This window comes from Salvia splendens, chromosome 14, assembly GCF_004379255.2.
Source record: "Salvia splendens isolate huo1 chromosome 14, SspV2, whole genome shotgun sequence".
Lineage (NCBI taxonomy): Eukaryota > Viridiplantae > Streptophyta > Magnoliopsida > Lamiales > Lamiaceae > Salvia > Salvia splendens.
Window position 1 is genome coordinate 12739041 of NC_056045.1, and position 19543 is coordinate 12758583.

The following is a 19543-nucleotide window of genomic DNA, read 5'->3' on the forward strand; positions in this document are numbered from 1 at the left end:
TTGTTTTGTATTTTACTGCTCTCATATATGTTCCAAAATTTTCTAATAAGAGTATTTCATTTACTTTTATCCTTGAAGTAAATTTATTTGCACTTTGATTCCAAATATCTCTTCGTCCAAATTTTTTTTATACTCTAAAAATTCGTGCACGAAAACTCGGGGTGTTACAATAATATTTATAATTTTGAGAGTTCTCTTCATTCTTTCAATTCTTTGCTTTTGACGCTCAAGGCTTTCAATAATCTCCCTAAGATATGGAAAATCCACTTCTTTTGGAGGGATATCAAGTGCTGCTTTTACATCTTCTAAGAGAGATTCAATCACCAAAATACCAATTTTGATTTCTTGAATAAGATACTTTGAATAAGCACCAACACCTTTTCTTCTAAAGATTCCTGTCATTAAAAATCAAAGGGGTCTTGACCCCCAATAGGGTCAGAAGAGACCGATTCTTCAGACTTAGATTTTGAGGAGATAGATTTTTGAGCCAAGAATTCAAAGAAATCTTTTTTGATATGTTCTGGAAGATTATCCATAAAGCATTCGGGTTTTGCTTCTGAATTGCTGGATTTCTTAGATGTTTCAACTTTGTCCTTTTCTTTCCTTTCTTTTTGGTAAACCACCTTTTTACCAGTGGTAAAGAATTGTTTGACAGCAGGTTCAGCTCCGATATGATTTTGGAATTTAGCCCACCATTTAACTTTGTATACTCTTGTCAAAGAGTAAGGAGTAGGATCCGGGAAAATTTTTTCAAAATTAAAATCCCATGAAAAGATCCAAGGGACTTTGAACTCAGCATGAAACATGATAAATTTTTGAAAATTTTTGAGGGTAGAGAATTCAGCAAAAGTATTGAAACCTTTTTGAACATCAGAAGGAAGAATTTGAATTGAAGAACCCATTTTTCTCCACCAGTCAGGGAACCAAATTGGAAATTGTTTTTCACAATTATGATGAAATGTTATGAACCAAGAATGATTGTAATATCTCAATAAGAAAGCTCTGAACCAGGCATTCTTATAGTCGATATAATTATACCCCTGAGCTGGGTGGTTAAGGATTTTGAATTCATTAAGTCCACCAAAAGTGGTTATAGTATGGACTCTTTTGATAATGCATTTTGAATATTCAATTTCTTTGGCTCTGTTGTAAATATGAGTTATTTCCACTGAATCAGAATCCACCAGAATAAACTCATAATACCTTTGGTCTCTTAAAAGATCATTAGATTCCCAAAGTTGGGAGGGATTTGAAAAACGGTTTTTTATAAAATCAATTTGAGATAGTCTGGCAGGATATTCAGAGAAAGGGGTCATCCCACAATCTTCATGCCAATCTTTGGCCAAGTATTTGTTTTCTTCAGGAGTGTTTGGGATTTGAATATTTGCAGGTCTTGGAATATTTGAGGCAAGGACTGTGTTATTAGGGATTTCTGGAATGTTTTGTAGTGGTGACAATCTATTTGGAATGATTTGATTGAATTTTTGAGGAGTTTTTGGAGCCGAGGATGAAATCAAGGCTTTTGATGTTGGTTTTGAAGGAAAGACTTCATAATCTTTGACACTTTGTTTCTTGGGTGTTCTAGAATCCATCACTGTGACCTTGTAAAAATTCTCTTGTTAGAAAATCAGGTAAAGAATTATTTTCTCCTTTTATGAATTCAATTTCAAAGTCGAAAACAGATAAAATAGCTTGCCATCTGGCAAATATTTGTTTTGACACAATATTTTGAACATCTTTTGTAAGAACTTCTTTTGCAGATTTGCAATCAATTCTAAGTAAGAATTTTTTATTATAAAGATCACCTTGGAATTTTGAGATACACAAAACAATGGATAAAATTTCTTTTTTGATAACGGAATAATTTATTTGTGCATTATTCCAGATACCAGAATGATATCTTACTAACTGTTCTTTTGAATCAAGTTTTTGCTTTCATATTCCTCCATAGCCTATGTTTGAAGCATCGGTTTCAATAATCATAAAGGCTTCTGGATTAGGGATACCTAAGCAAGGTAGAGTTTTAACTTGTTGTTTTATGGTTTTAACAATATTAGTATGTTCTTCAGTCCAGTTAGAAGGGGTTTTCTTAAGTCTTTGATAAAGAATTTTACAAGTTTCTCTAAGATTAGGAAAGAAGTCAGAGATGTAATTTAAACATCCTAAAAATCTTTGTAATTGGTTTTTATCTTTAATTTCATCAGGGAATTTGTCCGTAAAAGATATTGACCTACTGATGGGTTTGAAGGTTCCTTTTTCAATTTCGTGCCCTAAAAATCTTATGCTGGTTTGGAAAAGTTTCATTTTTGGAGTAGAGATGACTAACCCATTTTTCTCGATGGTTTTTAGGAAGATCTCTAAATGTCTTATGTGTTGGTCAAGATCTTGAGAAAAAATCAAGTCATCATCAATATAGACAATATTGAATTGACTATGAGGATTAAGAATGTCATTCATGATTTTTTGGAATTCTGAGGGTGCATTTTTTAATCCAAAGGGCATTACATTCCATTCATAATGTCCAAAAGGGACCGTAAAAGCTGTTTTATATCTATCTTTTTCAGCTATTTGAATTTGCCAGAATCCTGATTTAAGATCAAATTTGGAGAATATTTTGGCATTATAAAGTCTATTGATAAGGTCTCTCTTATTAGGAATTGGGTGCCTAATCCATTGTAACACCTTATTGAGAGGTTTATAATTAATGACTAACCTAGGAGTTCCTCTTTCTAATTCAGCTTGTTTCATAACATAAAAGGCTGAACAGCTCCAAGGAGAATTTGAAGGTCTTATAAGGTTTTTGTCTAATAAGTCTTTAATTTCTTTTTTACAAACTTCTAATAGTTCGTGATTCATTTGAATAGGCCTTGATTTTGTAGGAATTTTTTCTTCACAAAAATCTTTTTCATATGGTAATTCAACTACATGATGCTTTCTTTCCCAAAATGCATTAGGAACATCATTACAAACTCTTTTAATAAAATTATTTTCTATTTCTTTGATTTTCAAGGCATACTTAGAATCCTTAATTTGATCCTCAATCCTTTGAAAAGGTAATTCTTCTTTGAGAAATTTCATTTGTTTTTGTTTTTGAGTAATATTATTGATTTTTTTAAATATTGAATTCTTTTGGAGATTTAAAATTTCTTGTTTCTTAACAGAGGAAATGAATTTAAATTTTATTTCTCTTCCTTGGATATTGGTAGTAATACCATTATCATTAACTTTAAAAGGATAGATTTGGGTTAGGAAGGGTGTTCCTAAAATCATATTATAAGTGACATCTTCCGCAATGGCAAAGATATTTTTAAAACAATACCCATTATTACAAATATGAGCTTTGGATAGTTTGAATTTAATTCTCAAAGGTTTATTATTAGCTGTGTAAAGTTTCTCTTTAGTTTTATCACAATATTTAGTTGGAACGATTCCTTCTCTAATGATATTATGATCTGCTCCTGAATCAACAAGGACCATAATACTGGTTTTGAAATTATTAACTACAAGGGTTATGTTGACATGCCATTTTTGATAATTTATTTCTTGGATAACTCTTATAGAATTATTTTCTGAATTATTATCAGGGTTTTCCCAATTACTGACATCTGTATTATTTTCAATGATAGATAACCTTGTTTCTAAATCGAAATCCTTTTCTTTTAATTCATAAAATTCCTTATTAATTTGTTTTTTAAGATTATTAATTTCTCTTTGAAGGTCTCTTGTTGTTATTTGCTTAGAAATACTTTGATAAGGATATTTATCCCATAATTTATTTAGACTGAATTGTTCATTGATATTAATCTTTTTAGAAGTAGAAGGTTCTTCCAAAATTAAGTCTTTTAATTTATTAAGATATTCATCTTTTAAATCATTGTCTGGGATTTGTTGAATGAGATAAAAAATAATCTCTTTCTTTTCTTTAGTAATGACATTGATGCAATTTTTACAAATATCTTTTCCATGATTAACACTAGTATGATAATCACTTTCTTCTGAAATAGTTTGAATTTCTTTAATTTCATGTTCTGAATCGCTTTCTGTGTTAGAATAATTATCTTCTTCTCTTAAGAGATTATTGATTTGTTTACTTAGAAGCCTAATATTCTTTTTCTTCTTCTTCCAACATTGATCTTCGGTATGACCAGGTTTCTTACAGTACCAACATTTTATGTTGCTTTCATTTTTATCTTGAGTTGGTTTAAATTTTCTTTTGGGTTTTGTTCTTCTAAAATTATTTCTGTAAGGTTTGTAATTTTCAGATTTTTGTGGAAATTTTTTAAATTTTTTAGCTTTTCTTTTAATCTTAGAGGAAGGGGCTTCAATTTTTCCTATTCCAAACATTTCACAAAAACATCCTAATTCATTCTTTGCCTTTTGTTTATCTTTTCTGTATTTATTTTGTATTTTAATTTCCATACAGAGGGCTAATCCTTCTTTTTTGATAAAAGCAAATAATTGGCCAAAAGTTATTTTATCAAAGGGAATATCTTCAGAATCTATGTCATCTTTAATTTTTTGAATTATTCTTTCACCAAAGAGTTTGGGTAATCCTGCAATAAACCTTTCTTTCCAAAAGGCTTGATTACAGTCATTTCTTTTGAGAACTTGTGTTATGAAAACATCCTTATACCAACGGTAATCAGACAATGACGGACATCTAAGATTGGTTAACACAATAGAGGAACTGTTGTATTCTTCTCTTGGGTTTCCTATGAAATACATCGAAATGGTTACAACAAGAAAGTCACAAGCATCACTTGCTTCTTTAATCTCTCATTCTGGTTCTTCAATATTAACCTTATGATTTAAAATTTCTTCTTTACTTTCAAGGCTTAAAGCATTATCCCACCAGTTTTTTAATTGGCCTGTAAAACCATTAACTATGAGGACACATGCTTCTTTTTCGGAAACTCCATTACATCTATAAGCAATTTTGACTTCATTCTTCATCATCGTAATAGTAGTCCATATAGGTATGTTTGACTTCAGAACTGCCTTTTCTGTTAGAACTCATGAAGAAACTAGAAGTATTCTTCATAAATCTGAAAGTTTTCCTTTACTTAACTATGACTCTATTAAAAAATATATAAAACAAGGACATAGATATGCCCATTTTGGTCTTGCTCAAATTGCTGTCAAACCCTTAGTTCATATAGGAGTTGACACCCCTATTTATCTCACCCTAAGAGATAAAAGACTTAAAAAATATCAAACTTCCCTTCTGGCAATGGTCCAAACTAATATTTGTAACGGACCAATATATTTTAATAGTTCTCCAAACTTTTCTGTTGATCTTACAGACCCAATGATTTTAGAATCCCTTGTTCTTGATGTTCAAATACAAGGGGATGAATTTCATAATTGTAAAAATTTTGCTATCATGTTTAGGGTTTACCTTAGACTTATGTCTTCAAACTTAAATCCTAAATTTAGTAAAAATCCTTTTGCAAAAGGAGAAACTATTCTCTTACAAATGGATGCTGAACAATCCACAACATATACTCCTAAACGTCTCAAATGGGATCAAATTACAATCCCTGACCAGTTTATCATAAAAGAACCACAAATTCCCCGAAATATTAGAAAAACTGAACCATCTCAAATTATTGAAGAACCTGATGGCACGGTTACAGTTAATTTCGACAGGACAAATTCTTTCTCAAATTTTAGTTACAATAGAAGTTTTAACTATGAAAATAATAGAGCCTCCTGTTCTGATATTCCAAGTACCTCAGAAAGAAAGTGGACTTTCAAAACCCCTATACCTCAATCAAACTCTGTTACTAAAGAAAGTATAGGAGATCCTTATTCCCCTACTAGGAGTACTATGGTCATAACTTATAATAAAGATTTTGAACCTGATATGGAATATTGTCACGACCGCCCATACAAGGGGTACCACAAACGCGGCGATCGTGACCGACATGCATGTATTACAAATTAAAAAGAACAACTTAATTAATTTGAAGAAAGGAAAATAACTTAGTTTAAAGATTTTAAGGTCATATTTTTTTTTTTGAAAAGACATAAGATAAAATACTTTTAAAAAGACAATGGGAAAAATTAGACTTAAGAAATATAATAACTAAAAACTAAAGTAGAACAAGCACTTAACTTAAATCTCAGAGAATACCATTTTCAAAGACAACGTAGATGCACGTTTAAATCCTAACACCACCATACATGGTCCAACACCAAAACGAAAAGCTTAAGGTCTTAAGACATAAATTAAAACATAGCAGCGGATAAATAAGGTTTCAAGAGAGTCAAGGATCACACCTATGTATGACGACACAACGTATCCTAGGGTCTTTAGCCAGCTCAACATCCACCACAACATCCCGCTCAACCTGCAAAATTTTTAAAAGAAAATTGCAGGGCGGAGTACTTGTTGTACTCAATGGGCTCATGCCGAAAACATTTATCAAGTTATGTCATCCATACCAGTGATCTCGAGTTTTATACGCAGTAAAGAAATTATCACGAGAACACCAAAAATGTTTCATAGACTGGCCAGTCAAATAATCTCCCCACTTTTCGCATCAATCCAACAATCACAACCACAGTGCGACGAAAGTGTGGCCACACTATTCGCCCACGAGACCGGCCGACTTGCAAGGACGGCTCACGATCCCACCAGTGTACACAGCCCGATAGGGTTTACGGCCCTACTCGGACCCGAATTCGTTTCACAAAACAGCCATATAGCCTAACGGAGTAAACTCATACGAACTAGGCATCAGGCACACAATCTCATAACAAAACAGTCCATGGCATGACATAACAGTTAAACCACCCTTATATCTCCACATAATAATTTTCGGAAAAGTAAAGAGGTTTGAAAAGAAAGCCCACCTCGTTCTCTTAGCAAAATCACAACCCAACTTAGCAACTCTCGATCCTCGAGTTCACGAATACACAACACCCTTGTCAAAGACAACACAAGTCAGCCTCACACAACACACATTACTATGCATGTCCTATCGTTTCTCTCTCATCGTTTTCCTCAATTTCCCACACCCAACATACATCTCAAAGGTGTAAAACACACGTAACACATTTCAACCTATCACAAGTGATTTCAACATTTAAGCACATTTCTTGGACATACATGCATCATACAATATTTTTAAACCTGAAAAATAAGTGTTATTTTAACAAGACAGAAAACTGGCAGAACTGCGCGACCGTTTTGTAAAAATTACTATAAATTCACCCGACCTCAAAACATGCTACAATTTGGTCACGATACAGAGGACACATTCAAGTTCATCCATGAAAATTTTCATATCGAAATCACGTCATTCAGTCAGTCATATCACATATTGAACTCTCTGGTCGGAACATACAATTTCTGACAGTATTGCGCAGTTAATTTGAAAAATTCACCATAAATTCATACTATGCCCAAAAAGGCTGAAAATTTAACACAATACAGAAGACACTTCATCTTTTCATATAGTTTAAGAATCGCATCAATCGGAGGTCATTTGGTCAGTCAAACAGAAAACGAAACATTCATGGCGAGAACTCACGTTTCTGGCAGATTTGCGCAGTCGACTTCAAAAATTTATTAAAAATTCATTTTTCGATAAAACGGGCTGAAATTCACACGAGACACAAAAAAACACCTTGAAGTTTACTCAGTAAAAATTTCGTAATAAAATTCGTTCTTTTGATGGGTCGAATACAGATCATAAGTCACTGGTCGTGCATCACAGATTTCTGGTTCCAGTTCGAAAATAAGGTTTTAAACTTCCACAACACAACCACCGATTTTTCATGCTCGAAAACACATAATCATGCTTACACGTTCCTCATACACATATTTGCATACAAACTCATATTATTCACCCAATAATTCGATCCAACTCACATGATTTCAATCAACAACGTAAAAACCACACAAGTTCTTACGAACACACAATTTCCCTCCCATTAGAACTTGCGATCTATCAAACCTACACTCTCTATATGCATGTAGGACTCAAAACGTGGTTCACTAGAGAAGGAGAAGAAAAAGTGTGCAATTATACCTTCCTTTACAAAAACCAATCGGTAGAAGAGAAGAACGAAGCGATCCGTTGGAAACTCTCGAAGGTACTTTCAATGGCTCTAAGAACAAACTTGAATGGAAGATTTTTGGAGATGGGAGAGTGGAGGAGATGAAAAAAAACGTGTGGGAGAGGGAGAGAATGAAAGTGGCGAAAATTTGAGGAGGATGGGGGCTAGGGTTTGTTTAATTTGTATTTATTTGCTAGGTTTAAGTCCATGAATGAATTAAATAAATAAATTGTGGGGAATTAAAATATAGGCCAATGAATAAAAATCCCACAATTATAAAGAGCCTAATTTTCGAAAATTATGGCTGCAAATTAATAAGGGATTATTTGATATTTACTTGGAGAGAAATAAATCCACAATTTGGGAAATAAAAATAATGAATACAAGGAAACAATTAAATTAAATCTCCAAGTAGGAAAATTATGGTGGGGGCCGAAAATTTCAAGGACTTTGCACAAGGAAATTATTTAAATCCCCAATTAAATAGAATAGGATTTAAATTTGGTAATTTCTTTTATGGAAAAAAAAGGCTCCCATAAAATAGGTAACAATCAATTAAATTCCCACAAGGAAAATAATAGTATGGGGCGTGTGACATGGAAGGGAAGTAGTTGAAAAATATTCACATCCCCAATTAAATTGACATAGGAATTTATTTGAATAAAGAGGGATTCCCCAAATTAGGAAACAAATAAAATATTCTCCCAATTTTATTGGAGAGGGCCGAAAATTGCTAGGCTAAATAGCCAAGGGAAATATCCCAACTCTCTGTTTACTTTGGTTGAAGAAATAAAATATAACATGATTTAATTGGATTAACTTCAAAAGAAGAGAGTCCATAAAGCACCAATTAAATCAAATGAAAAATAATCCAATCTCCTATTGGAGATTTTCGAAACTCCCAATGAAAAAGGGATGGAGTTCGAATTTCATGTAGTGTAATTTAGGGTCCATTGGTTTGGATTTAATTTGGAATAAAGTCCCAAAACAATTAATTAAATCCACAAAGAGAAGTACTATTTCAATAATTTCGGAATGACCGGAAGTATCAATTAATTGACTCGAAAAAGGATTAATGCATGATCCTATTAATCTTTTCCTCACATTGGAAAACGATAAAAACTCGAGCTCATCATTCCACAATTACCACGACAAATTTATTTCACGCAAAGCACTTAATCACATAAAATCAAACGTTTCATAAATTCCAAAATTCCAATAACGTATTAAAAGAGTCACAAAAGTTTGGGATGTTACATCCTTCCCCTCTAAACAGAAATTTCGTCCCGAAATTTAAACGTCTCACACAAACAGCTCGGGAAACTTTTCTTTCATCTTATCTTCTAATTCCCACGTAGCTTCCTCGGGACCATGGTGCTTCCACAACACCTTCACGGACGCTATCAACTTGTTTCGTAGCTCTTGTACCTTCCGATCTAGGATTGCTTCAGGCCTTTCCTCGTAGCTCATGTCGGGGGTTAGGATCACTTCCTCTTGGTGAATCACATGTTTGGGGTCAAACACGTACTTGCGTAACTGTGACACGTGGAACACGTTGTGCACGTTCCCAAAGCTGGGAGGTAACGCCAAACGATACGCTACAGGACCTACTTCGTCGATGATCTTGTACGGTCCCACAAAACGCGGTTTCAGCTTGCCCTTCACTCCAAATCTCACAACTCCTCTCGTCGGGGACACTTTCAAGAACACTTTGTCACCAACGTTGAATTTGATTTCCGTTCGACGCACGTCCGCATACGACTTCTGTCTATCTTGAGCTTCCTTGATCCTTGCGCGGATTTGATGCACAATTTCAGTCATCTCCTTTATAGCATCGGGCCCTAACATCTTCCTCTCGCCGACTTCATCCCAATAAAGTGGGGATTGACACTTCCTGTCGTACAAGGCTTCATACGGAGCCATATCGATCGTCGCTTGATAGCTATTGTTGTAGGCGAATTCAACCAATGGTAGAACTATTTCCCTACTTTCCCCTCGATCTAAGACAACTGCTCGCAACATATCTTCAAGTGTCTGAATCGTCCTCTCTGACTGCCCATCCGATTGCGGGTGATATGCAGTGCTGAAGTTCAGTTGTGTGCCCAATTCGCGTTGCATACTCAAGCGGTTCCCACTTCTATTCGGGAATTTCAAGCGGTTGTAACTTCCCATATGGCCGTTGGTGCAAGGCCTTCACTTGTTGGCATGCCAAACATCGTTCCACATACGACGCTACGTCCCCTTTCATTCCATTCCACCAAAACCGTTGCTTCAAAACCCGATACATCTTCGTGCTTCCGGGGTGTGCGGTGTAAGGCGTGTCGTGCGCTTCACTCAAAATCTCCTCTTTTAGCGCCTCATCGCTCGGCACACACAAACGTCCATCATACGTCAAAGCATTATCCGCCTCCTCGCGGTAATGATCAAGCTTTTCGGCTCTCACCTTTGCACGTAACTCCTCCAACTTTCCATCACGTCGCTGGGCTTCTATGCGCTTGGTCTTCAAATCTGGCTCAATCACTAGCGTCGCCAATCTTGCACCCACTGTCTCGGGCACTTTCACTATCTCCAAACTCATCTTGTCGAACTCGTGAATCAACGCTTCCTCTTGCGTTAGGAAATAAGCCAGTTGAGGTTGGTTCTTCCTACTCAAAGCATCGGCGACCACGTTCGCCTTGCCCGGATGGTAATTAATACCGCAGTCATAGTCTTTCACGACCTCTAACCAACGTCGTTGTCGCATGTTTAGCTCCTTCTGCTCGAAGAAGTACTTGAGACTCTTGTGATCGGTGTAGATTTCGCATCTCACTCCATAGAGATGGTGTCTCAAATTTTCAGTGCATGCACCACTGCTGCTAACTCCAAATCATGCGTCGGAAAATTCAACTCATTCGGTCTCAACTGTCGGGAAGCATATGCTATCACCTTCCCATCTTGCATTAACACACATCCTAGTCCTACTTTCGACGCGTCCGTATAGACGGTGAAGTCCTTGTCGGGTTCTGGTACCGCTAGGACTGGTGCTGTAGTCAGTTTCTCTTTCAATAGTTGGAAACTCGCCTCGCACTCTGGCGTCCAAACCACCTTAATTCTTTTCTTTAGCAGTTGCGTCATCGGTCTCGCAATCTTAGAGAATCCCTCGATGAATCGTCGATAATATCCCGCCAATCCCAAGAAACTGCGGATTTCACTTGGCGTTTTCGGCGATTTCCAATTCTGTACGTCCTCGACCTTTGCTGGGTCTACTTGAATCCCATTTGCCGTCACAATATGACCAAGAAAGTTCACTCGAGTCAACCAAAACTCATACTTACTAAACTTGGCATAAAGTTTCTCCCTTCGTAACGTTTCCAACACTGTTCGTAGGTGCTGTCCATGCTCATCCTCGTTCCTCGAGTATACCAACACGTCGTCGATGAAGACTAACACAAACTTGTCAAGATACTCGTGGAAAACTCGGTTCATCAAGTCCATGAAAACGGCTGGGGCGTTGGTCAGCCCAAATGGCATCACGACGAATTCATAATGGTCATAACGAGTGCGACAAGCAGTCTTAGGCACATCCTCTCGTCGGACCTTTAGTTGATGATACCCTGATCTCAAATCCATTTTCGAGAATACGCCCGCTCCTCAAAGTTGGTCAAACAAGTCGTCAATTCTTGGCAGTGGGTACTTATTCTTCAAGGTCATCTTGTTAAGCTCACGATAGTCGATGCACATCCTCATCGTTCCATCATTCTTCTTAACGAACAAAACTGGCGCTCCCCATGGTGACACACTGGGTCGAATGAAACCCAAGTCTAACAGTTCTTGTAACTGTACCTTCAACTCGGCCAACTCCTTAGGGGCCATTCGATATGGCGCCTTTGATACTGGCGCAGACCCTGGTTCCAACTCAATAGTAAATTCCACTTGTCTGTCGGGTGGCGGTCCTGGCAAAGCTTCTGTAAACACATCGGGAAAATCTCGCACCACTGCCACGTCTTCCACTCTCAAATCCTTCTTTTCTTCCCCACTCAAGTATACCAGATACGCCGGACGCCCTTTTCTTATCATCATAGTTGCTTGCAATGCGGAGATTATGGAGGTTCGTCGGTTCATGGAGATCCCATACAAGATAGCCGGCTCTTCGCCCGGGGCTTGAAAAGAAATCTGTCTCTCTTTACAGTGAATCGTTGCGTGGTTCTCGGTAAGCAAATCCATTCCCAAAATTATGTCAACGTTCTCCAAAGGCATGACGTGTAAAAGTCGAGCTACTACTCCTAACTCTCCTAACACAAACTTTAGTCAAATAGTCTTAACTTGGATATGAACCGATTTTGGATTGTAACAATTAGTTATGATCACCCCCTCGGAGCTTGAAAGAACATAAGATAGGTCATGAATATGGGATGGAATCAAATTAATGTCAACTCTCATAATAGGCCACCAAAAGATAATTCAGTTGTTCGACCAAATTTGAAAGGTCCACACATCAATGGATAATGACTTAAAGGGTTGAGGAAAAGAAATGATCAGTTGCATGAGGATTGAGAAATGTAGGCAGTTGTCACAAAGCGGTACTGATTATGGTTCAAGGAAAATCATAATATGGACTGACAGAATCACCTCAATGGGTTCATAAGTTTGTGAAAGGCACTCAAAGTCAAAGGGGCGATTGAAAACAAAATCAAGTGGATTAAGTTTGTTAAGGCAAGGAACAAAATGTAGGCCTTAACTTCATTTTGTAGAAAGAAAGGTTCTATTATGGAAAGGATACATGAACTGAACCAAAAAGAATTTCACTCTGTAAGAAAGAACTTGACACAGACACGGTGACAAAATAAAGCCAGAACAAAAGTTCGAAGAAGAATATCCCATAGAAAACATGTCTGTGAAACGTGATTATATTGAAGGACGTAACTGCAAGCAGCCTTAGGAATGAAGCTCAATAGCAAAGGCTCACAGAGTCAAAGTATGGTCCATATAAATAATAGGCCAAAGAAGACTACAATCAATCCAAGTGTCCAAAGTTATGAAGGCAACACCACTTTCCAAGAACTGAAAGTGAGTTATGACTCAATAGAGGAAAAGAAGCAATACGTATCACTTGCAAGGTGTGAATGAAACAAGCTGTTAAATAGACAATGGCTCACGGCTATTTGAAAGGTCCTAAAAGATAACTTCTTATAATCCAAGTAAGAACTGTTGATTAGAATAGTTTGTTCCAGCTATTTAAGTCGCACCTCCTTGTTCATCTTTCGCAAGCCGAAACTGGTAACATCGCTCTAAGAACTGTGGATTTCACGCTGAGATTCTTCGTGTCATTGCCACTAATAATGATAGTTGAAATCCATATCTTCATAAAATTCTTTGCCTGTCATAATGACTATCCTCGTAGGACATGGTTATCATCCTCGTGCTCCTTAGCAGGGTATGGAGATTGTTGGGATTCGCACACAAGGCTTTCACACACTCAAGAAGATCACACACACACTCACTGTTGTATGAGATCACACAATGCAGAAACACACACACTCACACCTTGAGTATTGAAGATGATAATCTTGGAGAGAAACTGGAAAACTCTTTATTGATAAAACTCCTAACTACATACACGGTTTATGAGCTATTTAAAGCTCTACAATCAAGTAGCAACTGCTACTAACTAACTACAACAAGAATCAAGAAAACAAGAAGAATAACCGCTACATCTCAGCTAACTAACTGCTGCTCCAACGGCTAGTTTCTCTAGGTTGCTTCTTCCTTCTCGGCTCAAGACCGAACTCCCTTCTCGGCTCAAGACCGAACTCCCTTCTCGGCTCAAGACCGAACTCCCTTCTCGGCTCAAAACCGAACTCCCTTCTCGGCTCAAAAACCGAACTCCCTTCTCGGCTAGTTCCAGCTCAAAGCCGAGCTTCCTTCTTCTGCCTTCTTCTTCCAACTGAAATGAGCTCGGCTAGTTCCAGCTCAAAGCCGAGCTTCCTTCTTCTGCCTTCCAACTGAAATGAGCACTCCATTATTACAATTCTCCACCTGAGGGCTCATCTCAGTTCTTGCACAAACATTGATCAACTTCTTGCAATGATCAAACTTGTCTCTACCTAGAGACTTTGTTAGCATGTCAGCCGGATTGTGCAAGGTGTTAATCTTAATCACCTTCACTCTCCCCTTCTCAATCTCGTCTCTAATAAAATGCAACTTTATGTCTATGTGCTTGCTCCTTTCATGAAAACCCGGATGTTTAGCCAAGCACATAGCTGAGCTGCTGTCACAATGAATCACCATTGTCTTTTGGTCAAAACCAAAGTCAGAAATCACTCCCTGAATCCAAAAGCTCTCCTGTACAGCTGCAGTGAGAGCTATATACTCTGATTCTGTTGTTGAGAGAGCAACAACACTTTGCAAACCTGATTTCCAGCTGATTACAGTTCCAAACATGGTGAAAAGATAACCTGTTTGGGACTTTCTGTTGTCCAGGTTTGCAGCATAGTCTGCATCACAATAGCCCTGCACAACCTCCTCAGATTCACCTTCCCAGCCATTGAAGACAATTCCCCAGCCACTGGTTGACTTCATGTACCTCAATATCCACTTAAGAGCATTCCAATGCTCCTTCCCTGGGTCAGCCATGTATCTGCTAGTCACTGAGATAGCATGTGCCAGATCTGGTCTGGTACAGATCATAGTATACATAACACTTCCAACCACACTAGCATAAGGAATAGACTCCATCTCCTCAGCCTCTTGCTTAGATTTAGGGGCCTGCTCCTTTGAAAACTTAAAACTCTGGGACAGAGGAGTTGATGCAGCTTTTGCATTTTCCATTTTGAATCTCTGCAAAACTTTCTCAATATAGTCAGTTTGAAGCATCCACAGCTTCTTGCAGCCTCTGTCTCTCTGAATGTGTATGCCTAGGATCTTCCTTGACTCTCCTAGATCCTTCATTTCAAAGCTAGACTTCAAATCCTCCTTGACTTGCTGAATTTCTGTCATAGAAGGTCCTGCAAGTAGCATATCATCCACATAGAGCAATAGATAGGCAATAGGTGTTTTGCCCTTCCTCTTGATGTAGATGCAATCATCAAACTCTGATCTAATGAAGCCAATCTTCTTCATTTGTGCATCAAACTTCTTGTTCCACTGTCTAGGACTTTGCTTAAGACCATAAAGACTCTTTTGTAGCAAGCACACCTTGCTTTCTTCACCACTCTTCACATAGCCCTCTGGCTGATCCATGAAGATAGTCTCCTCTAGGTCTCCATTTAGGAAGGCAGTCTTCACATCAAGCTGCTGCAATTCCCAATCTAGCTGATTCACCACAGCCAACAAAATCCTAATAGAAGTGTGCTTAACAACCGGAGCAAACACCTCATTGAAGTCAACTCCTTCTTGCTGTGTAAATCCCCTTGCCACCAGCCTTGCTTTGAACCTGATTCTGTCTTTATCAGTGGTCTCTACCTTCTTTTTAAACAACCACTTGCAACTGATCAGCTTCCTCTCCTTTCCATCTGTATTCAGCTTGGATTTGTCCACCAAAATCCAGGTTTTGTTCTTGAGTAAAGACTCTATTTCTTCATTCATGGCCTCTATCCATCTCTCTCTGTCTTTGCTTCTCATGGCCTCTTTATAGGTGAGAGGATCAGCAATATCAATACTCTCAGCAGCACACAGTGCATAATAGACCATATCTGCAAATTTCTCAGGAGGCTTTGCATTTCTCCTTCCCCTATCTCTTGCAATCTGGTACTCTCTGGTAGGATCTGCTGTGGGCTCATCATTTCTTCTACCTTGAGCTGGAGCACCATCACCCTCTGGATCAGGTTCATTTTCTGAGTCAGTGTCTCCACCTGCTCCTAGGCCAACTCCCATAGGCTCCACCTTGAAGAAATCACTCTCAACTTCACTGGAGTCACTGGAGTCCAGCTTATCTTTCAAGTAGGGCATCTGATCCTCCAAGAACACCACATCCCTACTCACCACCACCTTCTGCCTACCAGGCTCAATACACCAGAGCCTATACCCCTTAACACCCCTCTGATATCCCAGCAAGATACATTTCAGAGCCCTAGCTTCAAGCTTACTTTGCCTAGCATGAGCATAGGCTGCACACCCAAACACCTTGTATTTTGAGTAGTCACTATGAGCTCCATACCACATGTAATCAGGAGTTTCAGATTTCTGGGCAGTAGATGGGCATTTATTGATGAGATAGGCTGCTGTATACACTGCCTCTCCCCAGAACCTGCTGCTCAAACCAAAACCAAGAAGCAGGCACCTCACCCTCTCTAGGATAGTCCTATTCATCCTCTCCACAACACCATTTTGCTGGGGATTACCAGGAATAGTACGGTGCCTCTTCATACCCTTCTCTTTGCAAAATATATCAAATTCAGCAGACAAGAATTCCAAGCCATTGTCAGTTCTTAAACATTTAACACTCCTTCCTTTCTCTAGCTCCACTTCCTTACACCATATCTTGAACTTAGTGAGTGTTTCAGATTTTTCCTTAAGAATATATACCCACAACTTCCTTGTATAGTCATCAATGATAGCTAGATAATACTTTCCTCCACCAATTGAACACACCGGTGAAGGCCCCCAAAGATCACTATGTATGTAGTCTAAAGGGGCTGTAGAAGAGTGAATACCTGTAGGATAGGGTGCCTTCTTTGCTTTTCCAAGTATACACTGCTCACAGGGGTCCATCTTGTTGAAATCTCCAGAGATCAGGCCCTTCTTGATGAGTTCTTTCAAGCTTCCTTCTGCTGGATGGCCCAGCCTCTTGTGCCATAGCATTAGGGAATCATCTGACACAGCATTGCTTTCTCCATCAACAGCCTTAGCCTTCAAATAATAGAGAATATGTTCTCTGTCAGCCTCCATCATCACTGCATCTCCAGATTTCACAAACAATTTTCCTTGACTCATTAATATAGTGAACCCCCTCTGCTCCAGCATTCCCAATGAGATGAGGTTCCTCTTCACTTCTGGAATATACCTCACCCCAGTCAGGATCTTCACAGAGCCATCTTGTAGGCTTAGCTTCACCTTCCCTATCCCTTTTATCTGACAAGTATGATTATTTCCAAGAACAACCGTACCCGATGCTTCTTGAAGATCATGAAACCAGCTTCTATTGGGGCACATATGGAAGCTGCACCCCGAGTCCATTATCCACCTGTGACTGACCCCACTGTCACTAATATTCATAAGTTGAGCCGGGGGATCAGCACTCTCCACACAATCAGATTGGTTGTGTCCCTCAGAGGCCATCTTTCTCTTCCATGCATGACAATCTTTCTTCAAATGTCCAGGTTTCTTGCACCAATAGCAAGCTCTGGTTTCCTTCTGAGCATCAGAACTTGAGGGTTTAGGGCCCTCAAACTTCTTCTTGAAGTTCTGCCTCTTGAATTTCTTCACATTCAAGGCCTCTGCAGCTTGAACATTGGAGCTTGCAGAGCCTCTGTTGGCTGTCTTCTGGAGTTCTTTGGCCATCAAGGCTGAATAGACTTCTGCATAGGTGATAGGTTTATCTCTTCCATAGATAATTGCATCACTTAACTGGTCATACGAGCTAGGCAAGGCATTCAATGTGAGAATGGCCTTATCCTCATCTGAAATCTTGACATCAACAGATCCCAGGTCATCAATGATCTTGTTGAACTCCTCTAGCTGCTCAATGATGGACCTATCTCCAGAAAAACTATAGGCATACAGCCTCTTCTTGAGATACAGCCGGTTATCCAAGGATTTGGCCAAGTAAACTTCATCCAACTTGTTCAAGATCTCCACCGCAGTCTTGGCTTCTTGAACATCCCTCAAGACCTTATCTCCAAGGCACAGAATCACTGCAGAATGTGCCTTGAGCTGCATCTCCTCCATCTTTGCCTGAGCTTTATCATCAAGCACTGGAGCCTTTCCTTTCTCCTCTGGTTTTGCAAGAACTGCGGCCAAGCCTTGTTGAATCAAAACCGCCTTCATCTTCATCTTCCACAGGCTATAATCATTCTTGCCTGTGAACTTTTCTGCATCAAGCCTTGCTGCCATCTCTGAAACCGTTTGATCCTCTGCAAATCAGCTTCAATATCCCTTCCCACAGACGGCGCCACTTGTTGGGATTCGCACACAAGGCTTTCACACACTCAAGAAGATCACACACACACTCACTGTTGTATGAGATCACACAATGCAGAAACACACACACTCACACCTTGAGTATTGAAGATGATAATCTTGGAGAGAAACTGGAAAACTCTTTATTGATAAAACTCCTAACTACATACACGGTTTATGAGCTATTTAAAGCTCTACAATCAAGTAGCAACTGCTACTAACTAACTACAACAAGAATCAAGAAAACAAGAAGAATAACCGCTACATCTCAGCTAACTAACTGCTGCTCCAACGGCTAGTTTCTCTAGGTTGCTTCTTCCTTCTCGGCTCAAGACCGAACTCCCTTCTCGGCTCAAGACCGAACTCCCTTCTCGGCTTAAGACCGAACTCCCTTCTCGGCTCAAAACCGAACTCCCTTCTCGGCTCAAAAACCGAACTCCCTTCTCGGCTAGTTCCAGCTCAAAGCCGAGCTTCCTTCTTCTGCCTTCTTCTTCCAACTGAAATGAGCTCGGCTAGTTCCAGCTCAAAGCCGAGCTTCCTTCTTCTGCCTTCCAACTGAAATGAGCACTCCATTATTACAGAGATCACCTCCATCGTGCTTCCACTTACGCAGGATTAAACTATACTAATTTAAATCGCGAGTATGATCGCTCGTCGTTGCATGAAAATATCTCTCAGCATCGGTTCTTCTTGTCTCGCACCTTGACTTAAGCGTTTGCCTAAACTCTCATATTCTCGTACGTTTCATTGCTCGGAAAAGCAATTGTTAAGTTTTCAACTATATTCTAAACTTTTGAAACAAAATTTCTTTACACTTTCACACTTTCCAAAAAAAATTCCACATCTCACTTTTAAAATAAAAGTTTTGACTCAACTAAAACGTACTTTCGCATCAACTTTCATCATTCGTATAAAACACTCCATAGAATAACGTATCATACTTCGCACCTCATAACATACATAACATCACACTTCCATAGCTCAATTTTCCAAACTAAAAAGTTATTTCTTTTTTTTTTTTTTACTTTTTTTTTTGTCGAAACTCAAATTTTTTTCTTTTGGACAATTCATAACTCACAATATTTTCCATTGATCAATTAATTTTCCTGAAAGAAAGAACTAACATGTTTTCATTTAAAGTTCAAAGATATTTTTTTTTTCAAAAATTCCAACAACTTTCCACAACATAAATATTTTTCCTCAATCATACTCCACTAGAACAACTAGTCATTAATATTGCAAAACAATCAACCTCAAAATCATTTTCCCATTTTTTTCTACATGTCAAACACCATGCAAATCTTTCAAAACTCATAACGCATTTGTATTCCAGACAAAACACTCATGCACTTCGCATATATGTTTGAAACAACATTTTTAG